This window comes from Gossypium hirsutum, chromosome A04, assembly GCF_007990345.1.
Source record: "Gossypium hirsutum isolate 1008001.06 chromosome A04, Gossypium_hirsutum_v2.1, whole genome shotgun sequence".
Taxonomy (NCBI): domain Eukaryota; kingdom Viridiplantae; phylum Streptophyta; class Magnoliopsida; order Malvales; family Malvaceae; genus Gossypium; species Gossypium hirsutum.
The window spans coordinates 3,647,078-3,659,902 of NC_053427.1; the positions used below are offsets into that span (position 1 = coordinate 3,647,078).

The window sequence follows — 12,825 nt, forward strand, 5'->3', positions numbered from 1 at the left end:
AAATGTTAAATTTTATGTAGCCAACGTAGTACTGGAAACGTCATCGAAAAAGGGAAATGAGAAAGTGAACGAGGATATAAAGTAAACCCGAGAATTTCAGTTTGTATTTCTATAAACTATGCTTAATGTTTTAATACAATATAATTGTTATTTTTAATAGTTAAAATGTATAATGAATGATATGATGGAAACTGTTACTACTTCTGTATTGAAATGAAACGATTTGAATACCCTATTAACAGTGTCGTGCTAGTAGGATTAGAAGTGTTCAGGGATATTCCGACTGTGTGTCGATGAGACACTGTATGTGTCGACTACTGTGACTGTTCCGGATTCGTTCCGAAGAGGTACTTCGTACCTGACTATGACTGTTACTATTACCCTACGGTGTATTCCGATTTCGGCCGATGAAACACTGTGTATTATCCTCGGTGTGTGGGTTGGATCCGCGTATCCGTTTAGGCCGGAGTTATGTTAATAGGGGTAAATGAAAGTACTGAAGACTATCTAATATCGATTAAGTGTCTGTGACTGATTTACAAATGTTTAAGTTATCAAATGATATGAAATATAAATAAATATGAATTGCTTAACTATAGGGAAGAGATGTAAAATGAATGTAAGGAGTGAAGCTATTAAGATTATGAAAGTAAAAAGTTTAAGTTACAGTGTATATACATAGCTTATTATTGTTTTAAGTATTAGTTTATAGAAATACCACTGAGAACATACTCAGCATACGATTTGTTTCCATGCACAAGTTAGGTACGAAAGAAAGTTAAAGACTCAGCATCCAAGCCAATCCCGGACTCAAAGTGGTGAATACTTTTATTTTGGTAAAATGGCATGTATCTAGGTTGTTAAGGTGTTATTTTGTACATAATAGTGAATAAACATGAAAATTGTTGAAGGATGGTATGAAATATACATATTTTGGAAGTTAAACTTAAATGAGTTTGACTAGTATGATAATGTAGTATAATTTTTATGTGAATTGTGGTACATAATCCTTAAGAGGTATTGAAGTGAATGAATGAATATTTGCTAAGTTTGAATGGCATAATGAATGATATTTTATTTAAGAACTATTAGTAAATGTTTGGGCATGAATAGATGTGTTTAGCATGTGAAAATAGCTTAAAAAATGGTCAAAAATCATGTTTTCACACGGCCAAGTCACATGGGCGTGTGCTCAGGCTGTATGGCTCTCTGTTTATGTCACACGGGCTGTTCCTATAGTCATGTGTGCAAGTCAGATCTGCTCATGGCCATGGGAGCCCCACGGGCTGGCCACACGGGCGTGTGCCCCTATCTTCAAGGAAAAATTTCTAAAGTTGCCAATTTAGTCCCGAACCAGGTCTAAAACATGTATTGGGCCCCATAGACCCATATTAGGGACTTTATAGTGTAAATTGAGAAGTTTCGATTTGGAATAAAATTTTATGACTCATTTTGTATAAATGCTAGTGTATAAGTCCGGTAATGCCTCGTAACCTAATTTCGGTAACTATTTGGGGTTAGGGGGTGTTACAACAATTATATCGATAAATACAACCGTTGAATTATTAAAATATTAATTGTATAAAAATATACACAAGAAAACAAAACAACTTTAATTTTATACCAGTACAATTAGATTCCTCTCCATATTTATTTATTAAATTAGATAAATAAATAATTCGGTTATAAATGATAAAAAATTTGTTCCAAACTTTTTTTTAAAGATTACATACAATCATGAAAAGATTTTCATTATTTATTAATTCAGTCATTAAATCTTTGAACCCCATATAATGGTTTGATGATCAAGAGTATTTACCATTCCAAGTGTGGTGTAGGTTCAAATCACGTTAGTCGTATTTATTGTTTGAGTTTTATCCTGTTACCGTAATTTTAAAAAAAGTTCTAAAGAAAAAATATACAAATTTAATTTAAATTTATTTAATTGATCCATATATATATTATATATATAATTATTTGAAATTCAATTAGATATAGCATGTGGATCAACTTCTTTAAATACAAAATTTAAAAATCATAAAGCAGTGTTTTAAGATAGGTTAGATATAGCTAGATAGGCTACCATGTGGATCCATTTTTTAAATATATCATTTAAAAACAAAACAAGAATTAAATCATTTTTCTAGAGGAGATCATCTAAGTGAACATGCATACTAATTGTTTTAAATATCATTAAAAATTAAATAATAATAAAATAAAAAATTTAAGTTAGTTATTATCAAATTTAGTTTTCAATATTTTTATTTTTTATCAATTTGGTCCTTATTTTTTTAGTTAAATTTTACCTTTAACGTTTCAAAAAAAAAGTTAAATATTTTTTTAAGTAAGCCATTACTTTTTTTTTAACAATATTGGTGTGACAAATTGCATAACAGTTTACATGTACTTTCATGTTGATAGGACACTATTTGTCTTACAACCATGTCAACAATTAATTTTAAAAAATATAAAAATATTTCAAATTCAAAAAATAGCATGAAATACATATAGATTATCATTCGAGTTGTCATGTTTAGAAATTTAACATTTTAGTCTATATTTTCATTAAAAAGCAACAACTTTATTCTTTTTTGAAAAGTTGATGATCAAATTCGAGGTTTTTTTTAAAGGTTGATGGTCAAATTTAACTAAAAAAGGACTAAATTGACAAAAAAATATAAATATTGAGAGCTAAATTTATTATTATACCTTTTGAAATTGACCCTCAAGTCCCACCGTATTATGTTTTCATATGTGAGTTGATTTTAGTTCGAATTATTCCAATTCTTATTTTGTTTTATACTTTGTATTGGTTTTTTATTCTATTTTATATTTACTCAAGTATGTACTTGTGTAAACTTTAAAAAATAAAAATAATTAACAAAATACATTCTTTTTTAAATTTTTTTTAGTAGGTCAGATACATGCTAAATCAACTCAGGACTTATTGTGTGCAACAATCTCTTTAAATAAAAAATAATAAGTAATAAAATAAATTTAAAATTTATTTTTAAATAATTAATTATAAATCTATAAAAAATTATTTATACCTATTTGTTCAGGTTCACTTCAAACGGTATTTTTAATAATTTTAAATATTTTTTATTTTAATAATTTTTTATATTTTTTAAATAATTTTATAATTTTTATAATAATTTTTTAATAATCATTTAAAAAATCATATTTAGGATGAATCTAGACCAATGGTGGCCCAAGTTCAAAAGAATTGAGAAAATCTTTCATCTATGCTCATCCCAAATTTTTTAAATAATTATTTTTGAAAAGTATTTATTTTTAAGATTTTTTATATTTTTTAAATATTTTTACTGACATGGTTTGTATGATGTACATTTGGACAGTAGTCATTTTTTATTAGTTTGTCAATCATGTCAGCAAAATTTAACATTCAAACTTGGTCAACATTGATAAAGGAACTTAATTTATTAATTTTTCATATTTAAAGACTCAATTGATTGCTAAACTTTGTTGATAGCTTAATTGATTTTTTTTTAATTTTTTACTAAGTATTTTTCTTTTTACTAATAAACCTTTAACATAAGAGTATAATTTTCTTTTATAATTTTAGTGCTTATTTAATTTTTTTTATAATTAAATCTATATATAGTTATTGATTAACTTCCAAAATAAATTAATTTTGGGTTATTGAGCCTAATCATTAGGCTTATTGGACTATAGTTGAACCAAAGCATTACAACACTATAGTGCATAATGGAACAAAAAAAGAAGAAAAACAATACTATAGTACATGAATAGTAAGATTCCTTTGCTTAGGCTCCCTTTGGATGCAACTGCATCTCAGTGCGTTGGCTGTTTTAGGCTAAAAAAAAATTGCAACTGAAACGTTAGTAAACGCAAGGCTGTTTGGAAAGCATTCTTCAGTGCGTTGAGAATGCATTTCACCTCACCGGAGGCTTAATTTCAGACTGGAGCCTTTTGTTCCAGTGAAAATTGGGTAACTTCAATTGCTTTTTTTTTCCTCTTTTACCCATATATTCTTCCGTTGCATTCTTCTTCAGGCTTTTCTGATGTTTGGTTACCCCTCTTCTCCCCTTTCCCCTTCCCCTTGGGTTGCAAATCAGTGTTCTTGGATTTTCTGTGTTTCTCTTTTTTTCTAATTGAAATTTTCATTTTTTTCCTTATTTGGTTTTGCATTTTTTTTAAAATTCTGTGTTCTTGGATTGACAGGAGCAAAAGTTCTTGATCGGAAGTTCAATAATAAAACGGTCTTGCTTCATTTCCATTATTTATTGCTTGGTTAACATTCTATAAGGCCTTTGTAATTATGCTTCAATATCGTGTTTCAGTTTTTTTTTGTTGATTATTTTCTAATCTTGAGTTTCCCCTGTTCTGCATCAGATATGCATGTACTATGAGTCCATAATCCATATTATTTCAGTGATAACATGGGGAGTGTACTGAGGACATTGTTATTTGATCCCTCTTTTTCCTTTTTCTCTTATTTAAGGGACTTACATTTGTTATGCTCAGGTGTAAACCTTGATGGAATCTGTTTTCACTTTTCTTTCTCAGAGAGTTTTTACATAGCTTTATGGCTCTGTAATGATGGTCATTGGAGTATATCCGTCCTGTGGATTTTTGATCTAGCATTCTCGTCTCCCAAAAATATTTTAAGTTTTACATTTTTCCTTTTATTTTCACTGGGCTTTGGGAGAGGTTGTTAAAACTTTTGCAAAACTAGTGAACTTTTGTGGTATCTACCAGATTGGTTCAATGCCATTTGCTTATTTTCTTGGCATATGGTGGAAGTCGTGACTCGTGAAAAGCATTAAAAAATAGCTCGTTTTAGTATGTATAACCTAAGTTGTCGGATTTTGGATCAGTTAATATCCAGAATCAAAGAATCACTGCAAATGTGATATATTGTTCTTATAGTTCCTTGCTATTCTGTAGAATCGGTGAGTTTATTTGCTATTCTGTAGAATCGGAGTTGTTCTTATGATCAATGTTGCAAACTTTTGCTTCTAAAGATCCTTGCAGTGAGAATTTTTATTGTTAGACTCCTGTGACTTCTTTTATGACTCTTCAATAGTCTGATCAATAAAGTCTTTGTTTTGAATGGTTTTCTTTTGTTGCAAAGGATGGTGCACAGGATGAATTCAGTTTTATGCTGTATTTTAAAATGCTATGCTGTCTGTATGCTGATCTACATTTTATTCTCTTGTGTTCTTTGTCTGGTGATGTTCAAATTGTTAGGGAGCTTGTTACAAATTTGTTAATGGTTTTGTTTATTAATGTTTTCTCTATTCATTGTCTTGGCTTTTCTAATCTATTCATCCTTATTCTGCAGCATATTGAAGACTTGACTCAGGAAAAGTTTTCACTGCAACGAGCTCTTGAGGCCTCACGTACATTAGCAGGATCTTTGGCTGCTGAAAATTCATCTTTGACTGATAGTTATAACCAACAGGTTTGTTTCCAAATATTAGATTAGCAGCATTACCGGCTGTCATGGTCATGATATGTTTTTTTATCAGTTCATCGTGCTTCTCCATTGCAGCACTTTCTGTCATTTCATTATCCTAATTTGTATTCTCAATCCTTCTTAAAAATCTTTTAATTATCTTACATTTACTTTTCTCCCCAGAGAAGCATTGTCAACCGGCTAAAATCTGACATGGAGAGCTTACAAGAAGAAATCAAGGCCCAACTGGTTAGTATTTACTATATTTAGGTACTGGTAGTCACTTCAAATTGTTAGAAATAATTGAATCTTATATAACTACATACCACTTTATGTCATATGGTTAATGCAATGGTGTTTGTATGGCATGTGTCATGTGTGCACATATGCACATTGGTTTAGACTTGTTTGTGCTTAGATAAAGTTCTATCTAAAAATTGAGATACCTACTGCTGTCTATTGCATCTCTGGTGGTACCCATTAACCAAAAAATGCAGTACAAGGAACCCTCTTGAGGTTGTCCATGTCTATGCCCTTTGATCTACACTTGAAGGGGCCTTAAGTAGTGCTATCCCAAAGTTATTAAATATTGGGTTTGTTTCGGTTTTATATTCAGGTTGGCCCTCTCAACCTATTGCCTATTGGTTTTAGGTTAGATGCTTAATAACTTTTTATCTATAAAAATGATCCTAAGGCTGGAGCTTGTCCATTTTTCCTGGATTCAATCAATAAGTCTTTGTTTTGAATGGTTTTCTTTTGTTGCAAAGGATGGTGCACAGGATGTTGTTGAACTTTGGCCTGCAATGCAATAGGAAACCAGCAGCAAACCAGCGTGCAAACTAGCATCCAAGCTGAACCAGATAAGCAGCAGCATTTTGTTTATTTTGTTCATTTGTAACTTGATTTAGTTGCAATGTAATTTATACTTAAAGTTAGTAGGAGTAGTTGTTGATTTATGTTTGATGTTATAGCTGGTATGTCAGCTACATTTTGTTTGTAATTCTATCTAGGCTTTAGTCATGTATCTTATACTTGACTCGTTCAAGCTTTTGATGGTTTTTGAACCATGAACAATAAGAAATGAATCAGATATGTTGATGAAGAATTGAACATGTGGTTTCTATTGGATTTCTTCTGAAATTAAGAAATGAATCATTTTTCATTCATCATTGCATTGCTTCATCTTTAGCTCAAATGTGAATCATTTTGCATTTTCTCTTCTGATGAATATTCCAATCTATTGGACAAATACACTAGTGTGATGTTGGAAACATGGATTTAGATTTGAATTGTATGCCTTGGGTTTCAATATAAATGAAGCAGAAATTATATATTTAAATTTGATTTATTATATAAATAGTAAGAATGAAATGAAAAGTATAAAAATATTTTGAAAATATGAATGTTACATTTTTAAAAATATTTTATTCAATTTCTGTTGAAATAATGTTTTGATTGATTGTAGGCTAAACAGGGATTTAACAATGCTAATGTTATAAAGTCATATTTTGACGTCTTTAATCTTATATTATAACTCCAATGTTAAACTAAATCAAACTTTTTATCACCCCCAATGTCTTATAATATTGTATTAGTAAAACATTTTAAAGGATTTGGTATGTAGGCAAAATTTCATACAAACATAGATAACGAAATTAGTTCAATTGAGTAACACTGTTAAACCTTCTTGTTAAACTGAGCTGTTCAGTAACTTATGTGCTAGGAATTAGTAAAAACCAGCAATAGCATATTTATGTAATTGTAATAATTCATTTTTAATTATTTATTATTGAAAATAAATATAATTGTAATAATTTTTAATCATTTATTAATTTTATAATTGTTAAATAATTTTAAAAATTTCTATTATATATCATTTTTAATCTAATGTCCTTAAAAGTCATTTTCTATTTTCACCTCACCGCTACAGCTGCGTTTGAATCCAAACACACACTCCACCGCTGTTTCTAATCTCACTGCTACAGTACCCAATCTCACCGCTACAGTAACTAATCTCACCACCACCGCTGTTTTTAACCTCACCGGAGCTAAACACACCGCCCATCCAAACTAAGCCTTAGTAATCATACCAATTTGTTCAAACTTTTAATCTTTGACATTATTTTCAACCATGATATCATATATTTTTTTAGTAAACTCAGGGTAAAAATGAAAAGAAAATTATGTAATATATATTTATTATAAAAAAATCATGCTTTCAATGAAATGGTAAATTTAAAATGTAAAAAAAAAAACAAAAACTGTTTTGAGTTTAAATTTTATTATGTATATTAGATTATGCCATATTTGTGATATGAGCGAAAGAAATTTTATGTATTTTTTTTAATTTATTCAACAATAATTATAGGTAGAGTGATAAATAAATTGTATATAAATATTATTAAACATGTTTTGGATCTTTAAATATGTGGTTTCTAGTTTTTCAGTTAAATATTTTATAAAATTACGATAAAATAAAAACACCATCACAATAATATTAAGTATCATTTAAAAGAAAAGGTATATTAGCGAAAATTCTACCAAGTATTTGTCAAAAAAATACTTGTAGCGACGTAAAAATTTTAGCTCGGTCGCTAATTAGGGTGTTTGATTGAAAGTTTAAAGGCCGAGGTTTGATTTTAAAAAAGGGAGTTGCCACCGATCTTTTTTTCTAGGTGTGATCGGATACCTAATAAATCATCTCTTTTGAAAAGAAAATTAATTCTTGAGCAAAAATGAAGGCCAAGTTTAGGTCTACATTAAAAGCCAGAGGAAAAATAAGGTTCGGGAGTCAGTTACGCGTGAGGAAGGTATTAGCACCCTCGCGACGCCCAAAATTGGTATCTCGTTAAACATGTGTTGTCTTAATTTTCAAAAATACGAATTCAATTTGACATTTAATCGTGATCCGATTGAAAAGACGAGAATTTTTGAATTTTGATTTGTTAGAAGGGCGTTCCGTTTTCAACATGAGCCGATATGATTCACCCAACGTAGTGATGAAATCAACGACTTAGTGTTAAACCGATACGTTGCCTCGTGTGTTGAAATTAATTAGAAGCCAAGAATAAGATTTTCGAGGAAATGCAAAGCAAATTGATATGAAATAAAAATAAATAAAAGAAAGAGCTAGAAATATATTAAAGCAAATAATGAATGTGACAATAATATTAAAAACAATAAGGGTATATGCGACATTAAACGTAATTCTAGAATTAAACATAAAATGGATACAATAAATGTATATGTATACGCATATAATAATGGTATTTAGAACATGTACACGATACATATGAAAATGTATAAATAACATAGCATTAAAAAGTATGTATATAATGATGTTGAAAGATACGTACATAATACGGTGTTACAAAAAAACACATACATGATGCAGTTATTAAAATATATATATAAAAGATAATACAAAAACATTAAAACATATATATACATGACATACATAATAGAAAAAAAGAATCTATGTAATATAGTATTGAAAATATATACAATATGATATTGAAAGGATAGATATATAATATAGTATGAAAAGTATAGGTACATAAAATATATATATTTGTATATATATAAATAGTAATAGTGTAAGAATATACTATATAGTGTTTGAAATATATATCTAAGATAGTAAGAATATAACTAATAATGTTAAAATATATACGTAATATATACATATATATATAAAATAAATATTGAAAAATGTATGTACATGACATATATGAAAAACATATACATAATAATATTGGAATAAAATAATTAATGATAATAGTGAAAATAATAGGTATAATAAATGCAATGATATATGAAAATAATACTATATGTAAAAGTATATACATACTCATATAATAAAATGTATGTACTAGTATTAACAGTAAATATAATAGGGGTAAAAATAGTAATAATACGTACATAGTATGTTGTTAAGAATTTATATTATATATATATAACATAGTGTTTGAAAATATATATACATAAGATGATATAAAAAATATATTCATGGAATAGTATAAGAAACCTAGGTAGCTAATAACATTAAAACACATACATAACATATAAAATATATAATATATATTAGAAATGATAAATATATAAAAACTATTCATATACCATGTAAATACATATATATATATATATATAATAATGGTGTTAAAAATATACAATATAGAAATATACATACAATAGTACAAAGGGTATATAACTAATAATATTAAAATATATACATAATAGTATATAAAAAAAACATAATACTAAAAATATATATACACATAATACATATAAAAGCAACATATAGTATAAAAAAATGTACATAATATGTGCATTGTTGGAAATAAAACAACTAATAATAATACTACCTAAATATATACATACGTAATAAAGCATTTACTAATGTTAATAATAATAATAATAATAATAATGATAATAATAATAATAATAATAATAATAATAATAATATTGGAATGCAAAAAATAAATATAATATTTAATAAAGAAACAAAAACAAATAATCAAGGACTAAAATTGAACTAATAACAAAGCTTTGGGCGGATTTTAAAATAAAAGATAAACTAGAGGATCTATTTGAATGCGCGTGCAAATGCAGAGGGTCAAAAGTGCAATAACCCCACTTTTCCCAAAACGCGCAACATCCAGGGGACTAAATCAGAAACCGAAGTAAATTTTTGGGCCAAATTAAAAAATAGCAACAGACTTGATTGTAAAATAATAAAAATGCGGAAGGGCTAAACGCGCAAATAGCCCTTCCGTTAAAAAACACGCGAATCTTAGGCCGGAGCGGGTCGGGCTATGGCAAAACGACGTCGTTTTGGGGCTAAAGGGCAGCCTCCAAAATGACGTCGTTTTGGGAGGCTATATAAAGGCCAAAATTTTTTAAAATTCTCATTTGCAGCAACAAAAAGAAAAAAAAGGGAAAGGGGAGAAGGGAGAGGAGAGCTGGGGCGATTTTCGGCCATGGGCCGGCCACCGGTCCAACTGTCGGACCGTTGCCGGAGCCGGCGCCGGCCACCGTGAAAAATCGAAAGGTACAATTTTTTCCTTCTTTTTTTACTGTATTATATATATATTTGTTGAATATATGTTTATAGATTAAGAAAATGGGTTCAAAATGAGAAGAAAATGAAATAAATCACCTTAGGCCTTAGGTTTAGGTTTTTGGTGTTTGGTTCTCTGATTTGCGACTGTTCTTCTGCTTTGACTCCACTATGGTCACTGGTTTTATCTTTCTATTTTCTCTATATTTGATCTGCTATGGTATTGAAAAATTGATAGTTTCTATCGTTTTTTTTTAAAAATGCCCCCCATTACAAAGCTTTTGAATCCGCTTTTATAGCCTATATATTTTTTACAATTTGTTTCCTTTCTTTGCTATTTCTGTCTCTTTTCTTTACTGTCTTGCAGGTGCAGAGGGGCAGGTGGCTGGTGGCCAGTGGAGTGGTTGGGGGCAGAGGGCAAGTGGGCTGTTTAGGGTTCCAGTCATTCTAAAACCTTAAGTCTAAAGTTGGGCTTCTCAAGTATTGGGCTTGGGTTTAGATTGGGTTTTAGGGTTTGGTGGGTATTAGGTTTAATTTTAGGTAATTGGGTTTGATTGTAATGGGTCTTGGGTCATTTGTATTCGGGCCCGGGTAATTTGGGGTGGTAGGCTAGGTAGATTTTGGATTGTAAATGGGTTGAGGTTTTGTGGGCAAATTTTGGGCTTCTACAATACTAAATTTTTTATTTAGAGATTTTGGTATTGGTATAGTGTTAGAAATTCTGATATACCTTTTTCTTTCTCAAGCTCACAGTAGAATTTCCTATAATTGTATTTGGTAATTTTTTAACCGAATTTAGATTTGGTTGATAGATAATAACAACTTAATCAACCACTTAATATATAGTATCCATAGATAAATATGAACAGAAACCGTCGTTGATTGATTTGACGGTTAAATTACTATTATATAACGAACAAAATTTTTATAAAAACAATACATGGTATAGACATGAAATGACATGTAATTAATGTTAATGTTGAAATTTGATTTTTTATTGTATTATATATTTTTTTCAGTGGTAAAAAAATGTTAAGATTTTTTTTTGAGTGACAAGAGGAGGATAGAACACTGATAAACCAAAAAGGAAAACTAGATGATGTAGGCACTAGAATGAGTTGCTTCAACCATGTCCCCCAACAAACTATTAGAGACTTCTTTAGGTGGTCTATCAAACTTCATTAAACCAAGGTCGGTATTAGCAACCATATTTGCCATGCTGTCTGCAACCAAATTTGCTTCGCAAAAGGCATGAGATCCGAACCTGCCAATGTCGATGACAAAGGTCTTTTGTATTGCATGTATTGCTCAAGATGTTGTTGATCATTTGGACTGCTACAACACTATCACTTTTGAGTATCACTTGTTTAAAACCTGTTTCCCATGCTATGGTTAGACCATCAAGGATCGCCCATGTTCCCAAGTTTCGATTGAATCCAAGCTGCCATCCACTGTTGCTATCACGTAAAACACCTAGTTTTTTTTTATTGCCCCATCAGTATTTATTTTAATCCATCCATTTTTTTGGAGGTTGACATTTGTGGGTTTTAGCACATTGAACTTCCTTCTTCAATCTCTTAGTCCAATTGATGATTTGTGATATAATGTCATGTATGCTATAATTTCTGCTGCTGGAAAAAAAAACTTGGTTTCTTTGCTCCAAATGCACCAACAGGTAATGCCAAAAAGGGACCCCTACTTGACCTCATCAACATTTAATTTGAACTGCAAAGTTTATGTTAGAAACAATCCAATCAGTAAGATGTAATGAAAGAAACTAGTAGTGAGTTCGAATTTGGATGTCACCATTGGTAGGGTATAATGGAAGAATGATCGAAATTAAATTGTTTCACTTGAGAAAAAAAATTCATATTTGACTTGTAAAGAAGAAATAAACAAATTTAGTAATAAAGAAAATGAAACAGTAAAAGAAGAAATTTGAGAACAAATAAAAATTACATAAAGAAGAAATATAAATTAAAAAAAATAAAGTGGAAGATAGATCAAATAAATCGATGAATGTGATGGATAGTTGGATATGTGTCCAATTAAATCATTTGAGATATAAATTTCAACAAACTCAATTAAAGGTTCCAATCAACCCTCTAAAAAATAATCTTTGTCAAATTGAAGGATGAAGAATGAATTCTCACAATTCATTGAAGAAAATCGAGAAGAAAACTACTTCTAAAAATCACAAAAAAGAAATCTTACACAAAGAAACTAACTTCCATAGTTGAAAACTTTATTAATGAAAATAATTGTGTATCTAATGAACAATAAAGAAACCTTTATATAAGCTAGCTAATTACATCCAAATAAA

At 29.3% G+C, this 12,825-nt stretch overlaps 1 long non-coding RNA gene across 1 annotated transcript; it reads left to right on the plus strand.

Moving 5' to 3' along the window:
• Positions 1-3,781: 3,781 nt before the first annotated feature.
• On the plus strand, positions 3,782-6,609 carry LOC107948089 (uncharacterized). The gene is made up of 4 exons (XR_001697237.2): positions 3,782-3,973; positions 5,330-5,449; positions 5,627-5,692; positions 6,211-6,609. It is a non-coding gene; the product is annotated as an uncharacterized lncRNA (long non-coding RNA).
• The last annotated feature ends 6,216 nt before the right edge of the window (positions 6,610-12,825 follow it).